The sequence below is a fragment of the Salmo salar genome, chromosome ssa02 (assembly GCF_905237065.1).
Source record: "Salmo salar chromosome ssa02, Ssal_v3.1, whole genome shotgun sequence".
NCBI classification, from domain to species: domain Eukaryota; kingdom Metazoa; phylum Chordata; class Actinopteri; order Salmoniformes; family Salmonidae; genus Salmo; species Salmo salar.
The window spans coordinates 10,549,846-10,566,902 of NC_059443.1; the positions used below are offsets into that span (position 1 = coordinate 10,549,846).

The following is a 17,057-nucleotide window of genomic DNA, read 5'->3' on the forward strand; positions in this document are numbered from 1 at the left end:
CTTACTAACAGATCGATCGAGATCAAGTTTCTGCGAGGTGTGGACACGTCCGTTGGACGAATGATCCCATCTCCTTGGAAACCAAACACAGATCGATGAAAAAGTATCCTACTCAGACAGAAGCGATCATCCCCGAGGGGACCCTGCAGAACTCACTGTTGCTCATTCAAGACCAACGGACTGACTTCACAATACATCCCGACCTGGATCAGAGAAAGTACGAAAACAACTCTAATAGACTTTACCTTCCGGGACTGAGGACTGAGGACTGAGGACTGCACGAGAGAGAGAAGTGGGTCTCACTCCTTTGGCTGTGAGCTATTTTTGGCCTGCTGGCCTCATATCACTACTGTTAAGAGAAGAGGACAATGGACTTTTTTTTCCTCCATCCCATCCTAGAGGAATCCACTTGGTCGGGCAACATCGGCATTCAAGTACATGACCTATTGCATTCTTATATTCCTCTCAAAGTGGCGTTGTGTGTGACGTGGTGGAAGTCATTGAGTAATTGTAAGACGGCTGGTCTAATTTACGAGCCCATGGTCAATACTGTCCCGGCATTGTCCACATTCGGAGGCTAACTGATTGCCTAGTTCATTGTCTATTCCTGGTTGGTGAAGCTCTCTATAAGGTCAAGGTTGTGAAAGCCTGTGTTGGTGAACCCCTTTCACATTGTCTCTTTCAATTACTAAGATCAAGGCATTCTCAAAAGTCCTGTGAATGTTCTGTTGAAGTATTGCCTGACTTGAGTAATGAAGTTCATTCATATTGACCTGTGGAGATTCTCACCTCAATAACTGTGTTGTATCCCGTTATACCCTGCTTTTATATAGTATCTTTAACTACCTAATTTTCCAACCGATTTAGTCTAGTAAATAAAACCTTAAATGAATTATTTGTGGCATTGTGTTAATTTGCGAGCTATTGGGTTCTTGAGGTTCCAGACCTCAACGACTGTTCAGAATGGAAACATGGTAAAAATGATTATATTGTTGATAGGATTTACACTGTAACGATTAATGATAACTACTGATAGAGTTAATTCAAGAGTCTCTATAGGCAACCCTTAATGGTGCCCCTTTCATTTGAACAGGATTACCAGATTAATCAAATAAATCTGATCAATTCATTATTCCAGTAATTAATCAGTAAATTATCTGGAATATTTATTAGCCCAAGTCGCAAGACCAGAACTGCACACTGAATGCTAATCCCCGAGGAATACTAAAACAAGACCAGAACTACACACTGAATGCTAATCCCCGAGGACTACACTATAACAAAGCTTGGTAATCCCGAGGACTATACTATAAAAAAACACTGAAAAAGAACTACACACTGAATGGTAATCCCGAGGACTACACTATAACAAGACCAGAACTACACACTGAATGGTAATCCCCGAGGACTATACTATAACAAGACCAGAACTACACACTGAATGGTAATCCCCGAGGACTACATATAAAAGACAGAACTACACACTGAATGGTAATCCCCGAGGACTATACTATAACAAGACCAGAACTACACACTGAATGGTAATCCCCGAGGACTATACTATAACAAGACCAGAACTACACACTGAATGCTAAACTATACATAAAACAGACTACGAATGGTAATCCCCGAGGACTATACTATAACAAGACCAGAAAAAGGTAATGAGGACTATACTATAACAAGACCAGAACTACACACTGAATGGTAATCCCCGAGGACTATACTATAACAAGAACATAACAAGAACAAGGGATATAAATTTAGTTTAATGTTGACTTTTCAGCACAAAATTACAACAATGTGTCAATCAATGTAAGCTTTAATGGCTTTTCTGCCATACCTCATTCCATTCAACCTTGTAGTGTGAAACTTGTAGTGTAAAACTATCAAACGTATCTACTCCTTTCAGCTATCAGTGGCATGAATTAAACAAATGAAAACATGTCATGAAAACAACAATGGGACTAGTGATTTGATCACTATCTTCCATCTGCTGTCTCAGGGATGTCTGGTTTGTTCTTAGTAGCCTCATCCGTCAGGTGAACTTGTTTTGCAATAGTGTTTAAGTCATCTTGTTTAAACTCATTATCCTTCTTGCAGCAGCGGTTCCTCAAACATTTGTAAACAGCCGTAAGAGGTACAGAAAGACCTGGGATTCCTGCCAGGATGAAGATTATAGCAAAGATCCAGGTTGGATATTCCTTCTCCTCCAATGTAGGGAAGTTGTCCTGTGAAGAAACAGTAATAACCTTGTTAAGTGTGTTTATAGGCTACTGATGCCACTGTCTAGTGAGATCTTTTCAAACACCCAATAGAGAACATGTGAATACACGTTGATTTACTATTAGCAAGTGGAAATCTCTTAATTTCTTAACTAATTTGGCCACTGACAACAAAGTGAAACTTTACCGATTCAGGGTTCCAGGCTTTGTACATGGGTGTTTCTTGGACTTTCGTGATAAAGTAGAACACAAAGATGACAAACATGATGGCGGGGCTGACAAATCTCCATGTGATCTGCCAGAAGAGGTTGGGCTTGTGGCCGATCATGAACTCAATATCATCGTTGAACCTGTTAGAATAACATACATAGTCAACATTCATTAGTGCCCAGACTCTAATGAATCTATGGTGAATGTAAGGACCATGTTAATCAACAGAATTTGGTTTCTATACTAACCTGTCAATGCCATAGTGTAACTGAATTAATGTATTACTCACCTATCAATACCATAGAGGTACACAACCCCGACCATCTCACAGAATGCAATGATCAGCAGAGGAATGGACCCGCCATAGCTGTCAAAGAGTGACAGCCAGTAGTTCCCTGAGCCTTGGACAAATATCAGTCCAACAATGCAGCAGAGGACACATGTTATCCCTGTAACAGAAGAAGAAGATAAAGATATTTAACAAAGGGATCTCCATCCTTCAAATGGTGTAAGGGACATATGTCTTTGTCTCATCTCACCAGCGATGGCTTCTTTGGGCCAACTCTTGGGGAAAACCCCCAGGTCCTGAAGTGGTACCAGAACTCCTTCGATACTGCCAAACATGGAGGACAGGCCGAGACAGAAGAGCATGATGAAGAACAAGACTGACCAAACAGGAGATACAGGCATCTTAGTGATGGCCTCTGTGAACACGATAAAGGCCAGACCAGTTCCTTCAACCCCCTGTAGCAACACAAGGAGAGAATGAATCAGAAGCCTAGCAACTAAGATATATTTACAGTAAGCCTCATATACTCCACTTGTGTTGTATCCATCTCACCAAACCTTATAGAAATATTGGTAACACTTTACATTCAGGTACCCTTTTATAAAAATGATTGAATCACCTCACTAAGGAAAGAATTCAAGTCACAGGTCTTCAAGTTGAGCCCCTGAATGACTTCTGGATATGTTCCATTGAGATTATGAAGAACCTGATCATAGTTGCTTTCAGTGACGTTTCCCTCTGGGAGATCAAATGTATTCAGCAGTGACAGGATATTTCTGCAAAAACATTTATTTAGAGGGTAGTTCATATCTTCATGCAACAACTCTAGTTTAATTCTAGTATAGGTACATACCCAGTAATACAGTCATCAAACTTCTCTGTGCCTCGGAAACCAATGATGGTGTAAATGACTGTTGCAGCGTAGACAGCAGTGGCTCCGTTCACGATAGAGATGATGACTGCATCCTGTTCACAGTTATTACTGGAAAGATAGAACACATTAAAGGACCAATCTGGAATGGCTGTTCACAGTTATTACTGGAAAGATAGAACACATTAAAGCAGCGGTCCCCAACCCCGGACCGGTACCGGTCCGTGGGTCATTTGGTACCGGGCCGCAGAGAAAGAATAAATAACTTACATTATTTCCGTTTTATTTATTATCTGAGTCTGAACGATGTTTTATTTAGAAAAATGACCGGATTCCCTCTGTTACATCCGTCTATGACTCACTCTTGTCGCTTGTCTCGGTCACGTGATACGTTGCCGCTAAAATTAAACACACAAGCTAGCAAAATGAGTAAAAAAACAAACGTCTTTGGAAAGTTTCTTTGCGAAGTGGAAAAGGCCCAGTGAGGAGACAGAAGAAGAGCCTACGACTTCCAAGAAAAAGCAAGCTGCATTTAACCTGTCTGGGCTAGGGGGCAGTATTTTCACGGCCGGATGAAAAACGTACCCAATTTAAACAGGTTACTACTCTGGCCCAGAAACTGGAATATGCATATTATTAGTAGATTTGGATAGAAAACACTCTGACGTTTCTAAAACTGTTTGAATGGTGTCTGTGAGTATAACAGAACTCATATGGCAGGCAAAAACCTGAGAAAATTCCAAGCAGGAAGTGGAAAGTCTGAGAATTGTAGTTCTTCTTTTGAATCTCTATCGAAACTACAGTGTCTGTGGGGGACATTGCACTTCCTAAGGCTTCCATTGGCTGTCTAAAGCCTTCAGAAAGTGGTTTGAGCATTCTCCTGTCACTGGGCAGAGTATAGGAGCTCATTCACTGAGTGGTCTGCCTGGCAACAAAGGGATTGGATATGCTCGGTCCCGCGAGCGCGCCCCTCCTTCTTTTTCTTCTTGAATGAATATGCTTTTGTCCGGTTGGAATATTATCGCAATTTTACGTGAAAAATACCATAAAGATTGATTTAAACAGCGTTTGACATGCTTCTAAGTACGGTAATGGAACATTTTGACTTTTCGTCTCTCGTTCTGCTCTCGCGCATTATGCCTTTGGATAAGTGATCTGTACGCACAAACAAAATGGAGGTATTTGGACATAAATATGGATTATTTCGAACAAAAACAACCTTTCTTGTGGAAGTAGCAGTCCTGGGAGTGCATTCTGACGAAGATCAGCAAAGGTAAGAGAATATTTCTAATACTAATTCTGAGTTTAGGTTGCCCCGAACTTGGCGGGTGTCTGAATAGCTCGCCATGATGGCTGAGCTATGTACTCAGAATATTGAAAAAATGTGCTTTCTCCGTAAAGCTATTTTAAAAAGCTGACACAGCGGTTGCCTCCAGGAGTAGTCCAACTATAATTCTTTAAATAATTGTTATATATTTTGTCAACGTTTATGATGAGTATTTTTGTAAATTGATGTGCACATTCACCGGACATTTTGGTGGGAATACATTTTCTGAACATCACGCGCCAATGTAAAATGCTGTTTTTGGATATAAATATGAACTTTATCGAACAAAATATACATGTATTGTGTAACATAATGTCCTAGGAGTGTCATCTGATGAAGATCGTCAAAGGTTAGTGCTTCATTTAGCTGTGTTTTGGGTTTTATTGACACATGTCCTTGCTTGTGAAATGGCTGTGTGATTATTTTTGTCTATGTACTCTCCTAACATAATCTAATGTTTTGCTTTCACTGTAAAGCCTTTTTGAAATCGGACAATGTGGTTACATCAAGGAGAAGTGTATCTTCAAAATGGTGTGAAATAGTTGTATGTTTGAGAAATAATTGAATTATGACATTTAGTTGTTTTTGTATTTGCCGCCCTGATATTTCACTGGCTGTGTCCCGCAGGTGGGATGCTAGGCGTCCCACGAGCCCATAGAAATTAACAGACAATACCAGGAGTCCTACTTAAAATATGGATTTATCGCGACAGGTGATTCCCGCGCACCAAGCCCGCTCTGCATAATATGTCGCGGCGATCGGCTCTCTAATGAGGCAATGAAGCCTTCAAAACTGCTTCGCCACTTGGAGACCAAGCACCCTGCATTAAAAGACAAGCCTTCGGAGTATTTTGAAAGAAAAAAGCATGAACAAGAAGGACAGAAGCAATTACTGAGGGCCACCACACCAACAAATGCGAGTGCACTGAGAGCATCATACTTGGTGGTAATCGTATTGCTAAGGCTAAGAAGCCATTCACCACTGAGGAAGAATTTATCCTGCCCACCACTAAAGACATTTTGCCGTGAACTTCTAGGAGAGGGCTGCTGTTAAAAAGATAGCGCATGTGCTCTTTTGGCTACCACGTCACTCGGAGCATTGGAGGAAATAGCAGAGGACATTGAGACACAATTGTTGGAGAGGATTAATACATCACCCGTGTGGTACGCACTCCAGGTTGACAGAGAGTCTACAGATCTTGACAACAAGGCAATACTACTTGTTTAGTCTGCGATATCTTCATCAGGAGGATGTGCATGAGGATATGTTATGTGCCTTGCTATCGTTGCCAACCAAAACCACAGCCGCGAGAAGTATTCAAGTCGCTGGATGATTATATATCAGGAAAACTGAAATGGTCCTTTTGTGTCCGGCATATGCACAGATGGAGCTGCTGTCTGGTTTAACTACTCGGATTAAGGAGGTTGCACCTGAATGTGAGTCTACGCGATTGTGTCATTCACAGGGGAAATGCTGGCTAGCCGAAAAATACCACCGGAACTTAACAGCGTATTGAATGATGTTGTTAAAGTTATTAACCACATCAAAGCACACGCCCTTAACTCGCGCCTGTTCGAGCAGCTTTGTGAGGAGATGAACGCGGAGCACAGACACCCTTCTCTTATACACAGAAATAAGATGGTTATCCCGGGAGGGAGATCGCTCGGCCAGAGTGTTTGAATTACGAGAGCCGCTGCAGAGATTTCTCTCAGAAAAAGTCACCGCTGGCAGCACATTTCAGTGACGAGGAATGGGTCGCGAAAACCTCGCGACATATTCAACCAGCTCAATGAACTCAATCGGTCACTTCAGGGGAAAATGACAACTGTCTTCAAGTTGGCAGATAAAGTAGCTGCATTTAAAGCCAAACTGGATTTGTGGGGACGGCGCGTGAACAGAGGTATATTTGACATGTTTCAAACATTCCAAGGATTTTGGAAGAGACTGAGCCCGAGCCTTCATTGTCCCAGCTGGGTGCACGATCACCTGTCTTTGCTTTTAAAAAGAGTTTGAGCGCTACTTCCAAACCACAAAAGACCCACAAACTGCCAAGGAATGGATCCGCGACCCATTTGTCAACAAACCAGGTGAATCCAGCATGTGTCTATGCAAGAAGAAGATCAACTGCTGGAGATCGCAAATGACGGCGGCCTTAAAAGTATGTTCGAGACAACAACAAAGTCATGGCAGCATACCCTGAGATCGCCACAACAGCACTGAAAACCCTGTTGCCATTTCCGACATCCTATTTGTGTGAAGCGGGATTTTCTGCAGTGACAGCAACCAAAACAAAATTACGGAGTAGACTGGACATAAGCAACACACTTCGGGGTGTCATTGTCTCCCCATTACCCCTAGATGGGACCGTCTCGGTGTTGCAGAGAAACAAGCTCAGGGCTCCCAATGATTTAGCGTTATGGTGAGTTGTATTTTTCATGCACTTTATATTTGTTTTTGTGTTGTATCTTATTTTAAGGCGTTTAAACGTTACCATAGCAACCAGAGAGTGTTAGGGGGCAGAGGATGTTACTCAGTGTTATGTTGTTGGTCTGCGATGTTACGAGGACGCTGCTAATAAAGTTGCATACGAGTACACAGTGGATCACGTTTATTATTATATTAAAAAAATACCACCGTTTTTATGCCGGGTCGTATCATTTTATTTGTGTATTTATCCGCCACACCATAAAGGCCGGTCCGTGAAAATATTGTCTGACATTAAACCGGTCCGTGGCCCAAAAAAAGGTTGGGGACCGCTGCATTAAAGGACCAATCTGGAATGGCTGTTCACAGTTATTACTGGAAAGATAGAACACATTAAGAATCCAGCCATCAGAATCCAGCCATAAAGTTTGAATCTAGTTCAACTGTCGTACCCCATCAGAATCCAGCTATAAGGTTTGAATCTAGTTCAACTGTCGTACCCCATCAGAATCCAGCCATAAGATTTGAATCTAGTTCAACTGTTGTACCCCATCAGAATCCAGCTATAAGGAATTAATCTAGTTCAACCGCTTCGTACCCCATCAGAATCCAGCCATGAGGTTTGAATCTAGTTCAACTGTCGTACCCCATCAGAATCCAGCTATAAGGTTTGAATCTAGTTCAACTGTCGTACCCCATCAGAATCCAGCCATAAGATTTGAATCTAGTTCAACTGTTGTACCCCATCAGAATCCAGCTATAAGGAATTAATCTAGTTCAACTGTCGTACCCCATCAGAATCCAGCCATGAGGTTTGAATCTAGTTCAACTGTCGTACCCCATCAGTATCCAGCCATAAGGTTTGAATCTAGTTCAACTGTCGTACCCCATCAGAATCCAGCCATAAGGTTTGAATCTAGTTCAACTGTCATACCCCATCAGAATCCAGCCATAAGGCTTGAATCTAGTTCAACTGTCATACTCCATCAGAATCCAGTCATAAGGTTTGATTCTAGTTCAACTGTCGTACCCCATCAGAATCCAGCCATAAGGTTTGAATCTAGTTCAACTGTCGTATCCCCATCAGAATCCAGCCATAAGGTTTGATTCTAGTTCAACTGTCGTACCCCATCAGAATCCAGCCATAAGGTTGAATATAAACTAGATATATTGCAGCATAACTTTAACTTTTGCATAAATCTTGGCTGCATTAATGTCAATAAAATATTTTACGATGAAAGTTAAGCGTGCTCACTTTGAGGTAGGTAGGACTGGGTCCTAAGCTTGCAGTGGTTATGTACAAGTTATGATATGTCTTGAATTGATTTAATGTCTCAACTGGGATGTGAACAACAAGTCATTTAGTAGTTATTAGCAAGCAGTATGGACTTACTGCACTGAGTTGTAGCTGGAGAAAGACAGAAGACCTCCAAAGGCCAAAGAGAATGAGTAGAAAACCTGGGCACCCGCATCAAGCCAAGTAGTTGGGTTCATTAGTTCATTCATCTGGAGAAACACACACCCAGAGAAAAGTTGTTAGGCGTGTTGTTTTGATTCATACTACCTCATATATTAACGCTAGCTAAAAGGCCTTAGATGCACTCTACGTGGATCTGGATCTGTGGCTGAACTTGGAATATTATATACTTAGAATAAATACTTTTGTTCGATGACGGGATAGTAATGTAAACTACTCACATCTGGGGTGAAGAGGAACTTCACTCCATTCAAAGAGCCTTTCAAGGTCAAGCCTCTGATCAGAAAGATGGTCAGCACCACATAAGGTAATGTTGAGGTGATATACACAGCCTAATGGGGAGCAGACCACAGGGTAACGTTGAGGTGATATACACAGCCTAATGGCAGTAGACCACAGGGTAATGTTGAGGTGATATACACAGCCTAATGGGAGGAGACCACAGGGTAATGTTGAGGTGATATACACAGCCTAATGGGAGGAGAGCGGGATGTTGTTATGAGTTACTGTTTTGTGTACTATTATAGCAAATATACTAACATGGACTTATTAGTATATGTCAAAATAGTGACATACACTATCAGTCAAAAGTTTTAGAACACCTACTCATTCAAGGGTTTACTATTTTCTACATTGTAGAATAATAGTGAAGACATCAAAACTAAATAATACATATGGAATCATGTAGTGACCAAAAAAGTGTTAAACAAATCAAAATATATTTTATATTTGAGATTCTTCAAATAGCCACTGTTTGCCTTGATGACAGCTTTTACACACTCTTGGCATTCTCTCAACCAGCTTCACCTGGAATGCTTTTCCAACAGTCTTGAAGGAGTTCCCACATATGCTGAGCACTTGTTGGCTGTTTTTCCTTCACTCCGCGGTCCGACTCATCCCAAAACCATCTCAATTTGGTTGAGATCGGGGGGATTGTTGGAGGCCAGGTCATCTGATGAAGCACTCCATCACTCTCCTTCTTGGTCAAATAGCTCTTACACAGCCTGGAGGTGTGTTGGGTCATTGTCCTGTTGAAAAACTAATGATAGTCCCACTAAGCCCAAACCAGATCGGATGGTGTATCGCTGCAGAACGCTGTGGTTAGCCATACTCGTTAAATGTGTCTTGAATTATAAATAAATCACAGACAGTGCCACCAGCAAAGCACCCCACACCATAACACCTCCTCCTCCATGCTTTACGGTAGGAAATACACATCCGAAGATCATCCGTTCCCCCACACCGCTACTCACAAAGACACAGCGGTTGGAACCAAATATCACCAATTTGGACTCCAGACCAAAGGACAGATATCCACCGGTCTAATGTCCATTGCTCGTGTTTCTTGGCCCAAGCAAGTCTCTTCTTATTATTGGTGTCCTTTAGTAGTGGTTTCTTTGCAGCAGTTCAACATGAAGGCCTGATTCACACAGTCTCATCTGAACAGTTGATGTTGAGATGTGTCTGTTACTTGAACTCTGTGAAGCATTTATTTGGGCTGTAATTTCTGGAGGCTGGTAACTCTAATGAACGTATCCTCTGCAGCAGAGGTAACTCTGGGTCTTCCATTCCTGTGGCGTTCCTCATGAGAGCCAGTTTCTTCATAGCGCTTGATGATTTTTGCGACTGCACATGAAGAAACTTTCAAAGTTCTTGACATTTTCCTGATTGACTGACCTTCATGTCTTAAAGTAATGATGGACTGTCGTTTCTCTTTGCTTATTTGAGCTGTTCTTGTCATAATATGGACTTCATTTTTTAACAAATAGGGCTCTCTTCAGATTTGCTCAAACGCATTAACCTCTATGGGATTGGTGTCCCCACCACGGGATGGTTGAGCTAACGTAGGCTAATGTGATTAGCATGAAGTTGTAAGTAATTTTTAAAAATCCCACGACATAGACATATCTGATATCGGCAGAAAGCATCAATTCTTGCTTATCTAACTGCTCTGTCCAATTTACAGTAGCTATTATGGTGAAAGTATACTGTGCTATTGTTTGAGGAGTGCACAATGATGAACATTTGGGTAGTCTTGATACAACATTTTGAACAGATATGCAATGGTTCATTGGATAAGTCTAAAACTTGGCACATAATCTGCTGCCATCTAGTGGCCAACATCTAAATTGCGGCTGGGCTGGAATAATACATTATGGCCTTTTCTTGCCTTTCAAAGATGATGGTACAAAAACAAAACAAAAAACGCATGTTTTTTTCTTTGTATTATCTTTTACCAAATCTAATGTGTTGTATTCTCCTACATTAATTCACATTTCCACAAACTTCAAAGTGTTTCCTTTTAAATGGTATCAAGAATATTCATATCCTTGCTTCAGGTCCTGTTACAGGCAGTTAGATTTGGGTATGTCATTTTAGGCAAAACATTTTGTTTTAAAGGGTCAGATCCTTAAGAGGTTTTAAGAAGGAAAGAAATTCCACAAATTCACTTTTAACAAGGCACACCTGTTAATTGTAATGCATTCCAGGTGACTATCTCATGAAGCTGGTTGAGAGAATGCAAAGAGTGTGCAAAGCTGTCATCGAGGGCAAAGGGTGGCTATTTGAAGAATCTCAAATGTAAAATATATTTTGATTTCTTTAACACTTTTTTGGTTACTACATGATTTCATATGTGTTATTTCTTAGTGTTGATGTCTTCACTATTCTTCACTATTTTACAATGTAGAAATTAGTAAAAATGAAGAAAAACCTTTGAATGAGTAGGTGTTCTAAAACTTTTGACCGGTAGTGTATAACTATTGTAAATATGTTACGCAAAGCTGACATTAGTTAAATATATGTCACTATGGATACATAAAATAATCACATATTACGATTGCAGTTTAATGTCACAGAAGCTGAGATATATGAGTTGCAGTGTATGTCATTAGAGTGATATACTACTGATATGTCATTAGGGGTGATATACTACTGATATGTCACCATGTCAGACCTAGGATAACTATAAGTTTAACAATGCTTTGTGGAAAGTACAACTAATTCTGGGGTAACAAATAGTTACTTGGAGGTGACTACAACAATTTGAATATAGATTTTATTTTTTACTATTTGAATACAGATCTCAGGAAGTGACTATTTTTCTGAAACTATTGGATTGGCTGCCTTCAACTGGCAGGGCTGTATCTAGAACTGCATGTTGAAGATAGGAATAGAATGAATAGACAACACACAATGCCCTATACTATTCCAATTTATCTGACAGTCTTGATCTACATGATACATTTCTATCTGAACATTTTGTAAATGTATATTCTCTTGTATTTCTATTGCCCCAGGTGCACATAATCAAGTAAAACCAAATATATCAATGATATTTTGTACAGATGAGTATAAATAAGTTGTGATGCTCAACTACTGTATGACTCCTTCAACATGCTACTGAAAAGGTCGAAAGCTGCCATTCATTTTATGACACCTGAAAAATACCGGAGAGTAATTCAAAGCAATTTGCAAACATTACTAACAGCAAGTTGAATGCTTAGCAAAAACAACTCCGAACCTCTTTGTCCATCTGAGGGCTTGTGTTCTTGTCAAACACACACTATACCATCTTTAAAGGGATAGTTTACTCAGAATGCAAACTAACATGATTTTCCACCTACCTTGTCTATAGTTGGGACATTTAGTTTCCTTTCGACACTTAATGCCCGTACTTTGTTACTGTTAGCTTCTCAGTAACACTTAACATTAAACTGTTCTTGTACCTGTGTAATAAACTTTAATTACTTTTGGAACAACATTTTATTAGCATGTTGTTACACAATACTTTGTCAATTGCATTTTAATCGCATAGCAATGACCTGAGTGTTTTTGTAACTGCTGTACACAAGAGGAATTGTGACTGTTCCTTATTCCACTTATGTAATAACTCCATTATTATTCAATTATAAATCAACTGCTTAAGTCAAATTTAAAAACAATGTTCTTGTTGTAATAATGACAAAGTTACTATACAAGTATAAGAACTTAATGTCATGTGTTACTGTATTACCTTATGTCTCACTCATTATGAAAATATATTTGTTAGTTTAAAGCTGCAAATGTGTTCTACTCTAATGTGGCGGTGATTCCATGTCCCTCGTGTATTTCATTCTAGGTTATAGGCTAAATTACGACTCATATCTAAGAGCCCTACGAACCACATGGTTATAATAAAATATTTTGACTAATTCAACTAACTGGTTTATTTTTTTGGATTCTTCATCAAATATTTGACAGCCATATATTCAAATACCTTCAAATATTATTTGGTTTTCTGAGAGGTATTCAAAATACTACATTTGTTTGTCTTTTAGCTGAAACTCTATATAAACTATATTTGTCTACATCGAGTGTTTGAAAAGTTGGTATTTTCAAATAAACTACACATTTTCTGTCCAGGTTTGCACCATGGTGCCATACACTGTATATACAGTATATAATACAATATGCAATACAAATATATAAAATACATTAAAATTAGAACGTGAACACTGTCTACAACTGTTTACACTGTCGAAGTGGTGTCAGAAAGGTCAACAAAGCTGTTATTAAAAACAGCTGGGTCATTTGAGTGCTATGGTAACATGCTTTATTGCATCAATATATAAACTGAACAAAAATATAAACTCAGCATGTAAAGTGTTGGTCCCATGTTTCATGAGCTGAAATAAAAGATCCCAGAAATGTTCCATATGCACAAAAAGCTTATTTCTCTCAAATTTTGTGCACACATTTGTTTACATCCCTGTTGGTGAGCATTTCTCCGTTGCCAAGATAATCCATCCACCTGACAGGTGTGGCATATCAAGAAGCTGATTAAACAGCATGATCATTACACAGGCACACCTTTGTGCTGGGGACAATAAAAGGCCCCTCTAAAATGTGCAGTTTTGTCACACAACACAATGCCACAGATGTCTCAAGTTTTGAAGGAGCGTACAATTGGCATGCTGACTGTAGGAATGGCCACCAAAGCAGTTGCCAGAGAGTTGAATGTTAATTTCTACCATAAGCCACTATGTCATTTTAGAGAATATGGCAGTATGCCCAATCGGCTTAACATACGTGTAATTGGCTGGGCCTGTGCCTGGCTCCCAAGTGGCGCCCAGTCATGTGAAATCCATAGATTAGGGCTTAATGAATTTATTTCAATTAATTGATTTCCTTGTATGAACTATAACTCAGTAAAATTGTTGAAATTGTTGCATGCTGCATTTATATTTTTGTTCAGTATAGTAAAACAAATCATTCTGTATTTCTTTGTATATGGCTATAATATCATAAAAAGGAAACATTGATTCAGTGCTTCAATAACCAAATGCCTATAAACATAACCTTGATCATTTTGACATTGACAGCTGCTGCTGCTTTAGTATTATAAAGTGATTTGCTGTCCAGAGGTTATGCCGCGACCTTCCCAGTAGTCTCAATGCCTCGACTTATGCAGATAAACAGCAACGCCCAGGCAGACACATGGCATGGGACCATCCACCACTGTAGCCCACCTGCGTTGTCTATGTCTGGGGTGGTGTTCAGGGTCTCTCTGTACCAATAGTAATCCACTGGAGAGCTTCTTTCACACTCTGACACCAGGCCTGGGTAAAGTTCATTTAATTCATTCACATGGCAAAATACAATAGAATGAAGCAACTGAAGACAGAGTTACAGGAAACGAAATAAGGGGTGTGTATAAAGTTAATAATTTTCCATCATTATAGCTTAACTACCTATGGATGCCTTACCTGTCATGTTGGCATTGACTGGACATTGGCTCCAAGGCAGCCGGATCTTGGAAGGAGTTAAAGAAGTACCACATCACCCAGGCCATGATGGTGTTGTAGTACAGGCTGACCAGAAAGGACACACACATGGATCCAATGCCTATGGAACACAACACAACACAACACCGTGGCCCAATGAGATTTGGTCTATTTTTACCCATGTCTAAATTCCTATGGAGTGTTTTGCTTACCAATGCCAGTCAAGTATGGATGGATGGTAGACCAGACACCCACACTGCCTTTCCTTAGACGTTGACCAATAGCAAACTCCAGATGGAGCAGGGGGAACACCTTCTAGAACCAGTAGGATCAGGAAAGGAATCATGAATGCACCTGAGAACAGAACAAGAAGCAGGGTGGAGGAGAGGTTATCTGTTGCTGTTGTATGTACATAAAGAAACACAGGGTTGCAAAATTACAGTAACTTTCCCAAAATGTCTGTATTTCCTGCTTATTCCCCTTTGTATTAAGGGAATCTTCAAACCAGGATTTCTGGAAGACACATCAATTATTGGAAAGTTACCGGTATTCTGCAACCCTACTCTCAACAACACATTCAGCAACACCTACCTCCCCATGGCTCTGGCAAAGGTACGGGAAGCGCCAGACGTTCCCCAGCCCCACACAGAAACCTACGATAGTCAGCATGTACTGGGCCTTGTTGTCCCATTTGGGTCTGTCCCCAGCCTCCTCATTCTCCAGCTTTTCCAGTTCCTCATAGGAAGGGATCCTTTCTTCCAGGCCTTGGTTGGGTACCTGTAAACACCTCATGGTTCCTTCCACGCAGATGGACAGGCTCAATGCAAATGGAAAATGTTACTACTTTCTATGGAGTCCAATGTATGTGTAATCTGTCCACTGTTCAAAGGAGGCTATTTATAAGGGCAAAACTGTTCGATTATAATCAATGTCTTGATGGATGTGAGGCGCATTGCACACGCCACAACCCCATTCCGTATGCCTCATGCTAGTACACCATGGTAATCTATAGTCATTAGCCTCTGATAACGATCTCTATGACTCTTTTATGAGTGGTATCAATTCCAATGAAGGTTCAACATTCAACACTGTTATTTGTATCTAATATACTGTTGGGTTCTTCTCTATAGAGTAGAACTAACTCCAATTAGATGGTGGTTGTGATGGTGAGGATCATTATGTTATTGTTGGTTACTGTACAGAGTACTTTAGCTGTTTTATCTGTGTTATTCATGGGGATTCTCTGTATCCACAAAGTTTTGATTTGATCATGGCATAAGAATTATTATAAACTGGGTGGTTTGAGCCCTGAATGCTGATTAGGCATTGTATGGTGCCTAAGAACAACCCTTAGCCGTGGAATATTGGCCAAATACCACACCCCCTCGGGCCTTATTGCTTAAATATACCATCTGCACACTTATCTCAAGAGGGCAGCCTCCCAACTCACCCATGTGGACTCTGTACAGCACATCCATGGTCAGACCAGTCACTACCATCTATTGGCTCTCAGGCCTGACAGCAGTATCCATTCATATTGAAATGGCATCATATTAGAATCAATCGTGCAATCAACTCCGTCAAATAAGTTGAAATGTATTAGGAAATATTTAGTTGGAGGATGGCCATGCTACCCTTTTAGAAACAACAACCTGAACCTAAACCCTCGTTAGAGCAAGCTAATACAGAGTAGCAAAAGCAGTGGAGATTCATAAAAAACTACAGCAAGAAATAATGAGAACTACATTTGAAGAGGAGTAATTTATGACTTCCGTTGAATAGCTAACTCTGCCCTCTAGTGCTGCAGAATGAAAGTATGCCCTCAGAACAGCCTCAATTCCCTGGGGCATGGAATCCTACAAGGTGTCGAAAGCGTTGCCCCACAGGGATGCTGGCCCATGTTAACTTAAATGCTTCCCACAGTTGTGTCAAGTTGGCTGGAAGTTCTTTGGGTGGTGGACTATTCTTGATACACAGGGGAAACTGTTGAGTGTGAAAAACCCAGCAGCGTTGGAGTTCTTGACACAAACCGGTGCGCCTGACACATACTACCATACCCCGTTCAAAGGCACTTAAATATTTTGTCTTGCCCATTGACCCTCTGAATGGCACACGTATCAATCCATGTCTCAAGGCATAAAAATCCTTCTTTAACCTGTCGCCTCGCCTTCATCTACACTGAGTTGGAGTGGATTTAACAAGTGACATGAAAAAAGGATCATGTCTTTCACCTGGTCAGTCTACGTCATGGAAAGAGCAGGTGTTCTTAATGTTTTGTACACTCAGTGTATGTTAAGTATTATGTTTACCAATAGATGGCAGTATTGACTCAATATGTAGTTTGCTTCCCACTTTCCGTAGCCCTTTAATGTCTGCTATAACCTCAAGAGACCTCAGGTAGCTAATGCCAGCTACATTCCTCTAATGTTATTCTAAGTTACAATGAAATACTAAAATGTACTTACATGT

The 17,057-nt window shown here is 40.4% G+C and overlaps 1 pseudogene; it reads right to left on the minus strand.

The window, feature by feature from the left end:
- Positions 1-1,808: 1,808 nt before the first annotated feature.
- On the minus strand, positions 1,809-15,438 carry LOC123727837 (sodium-dependent neutral amino acid transporter B(0)AT1-like; annotated as a pseudogene).
- Positions 15,439-17,057: the final 1,619 nt, after the last annotated feature.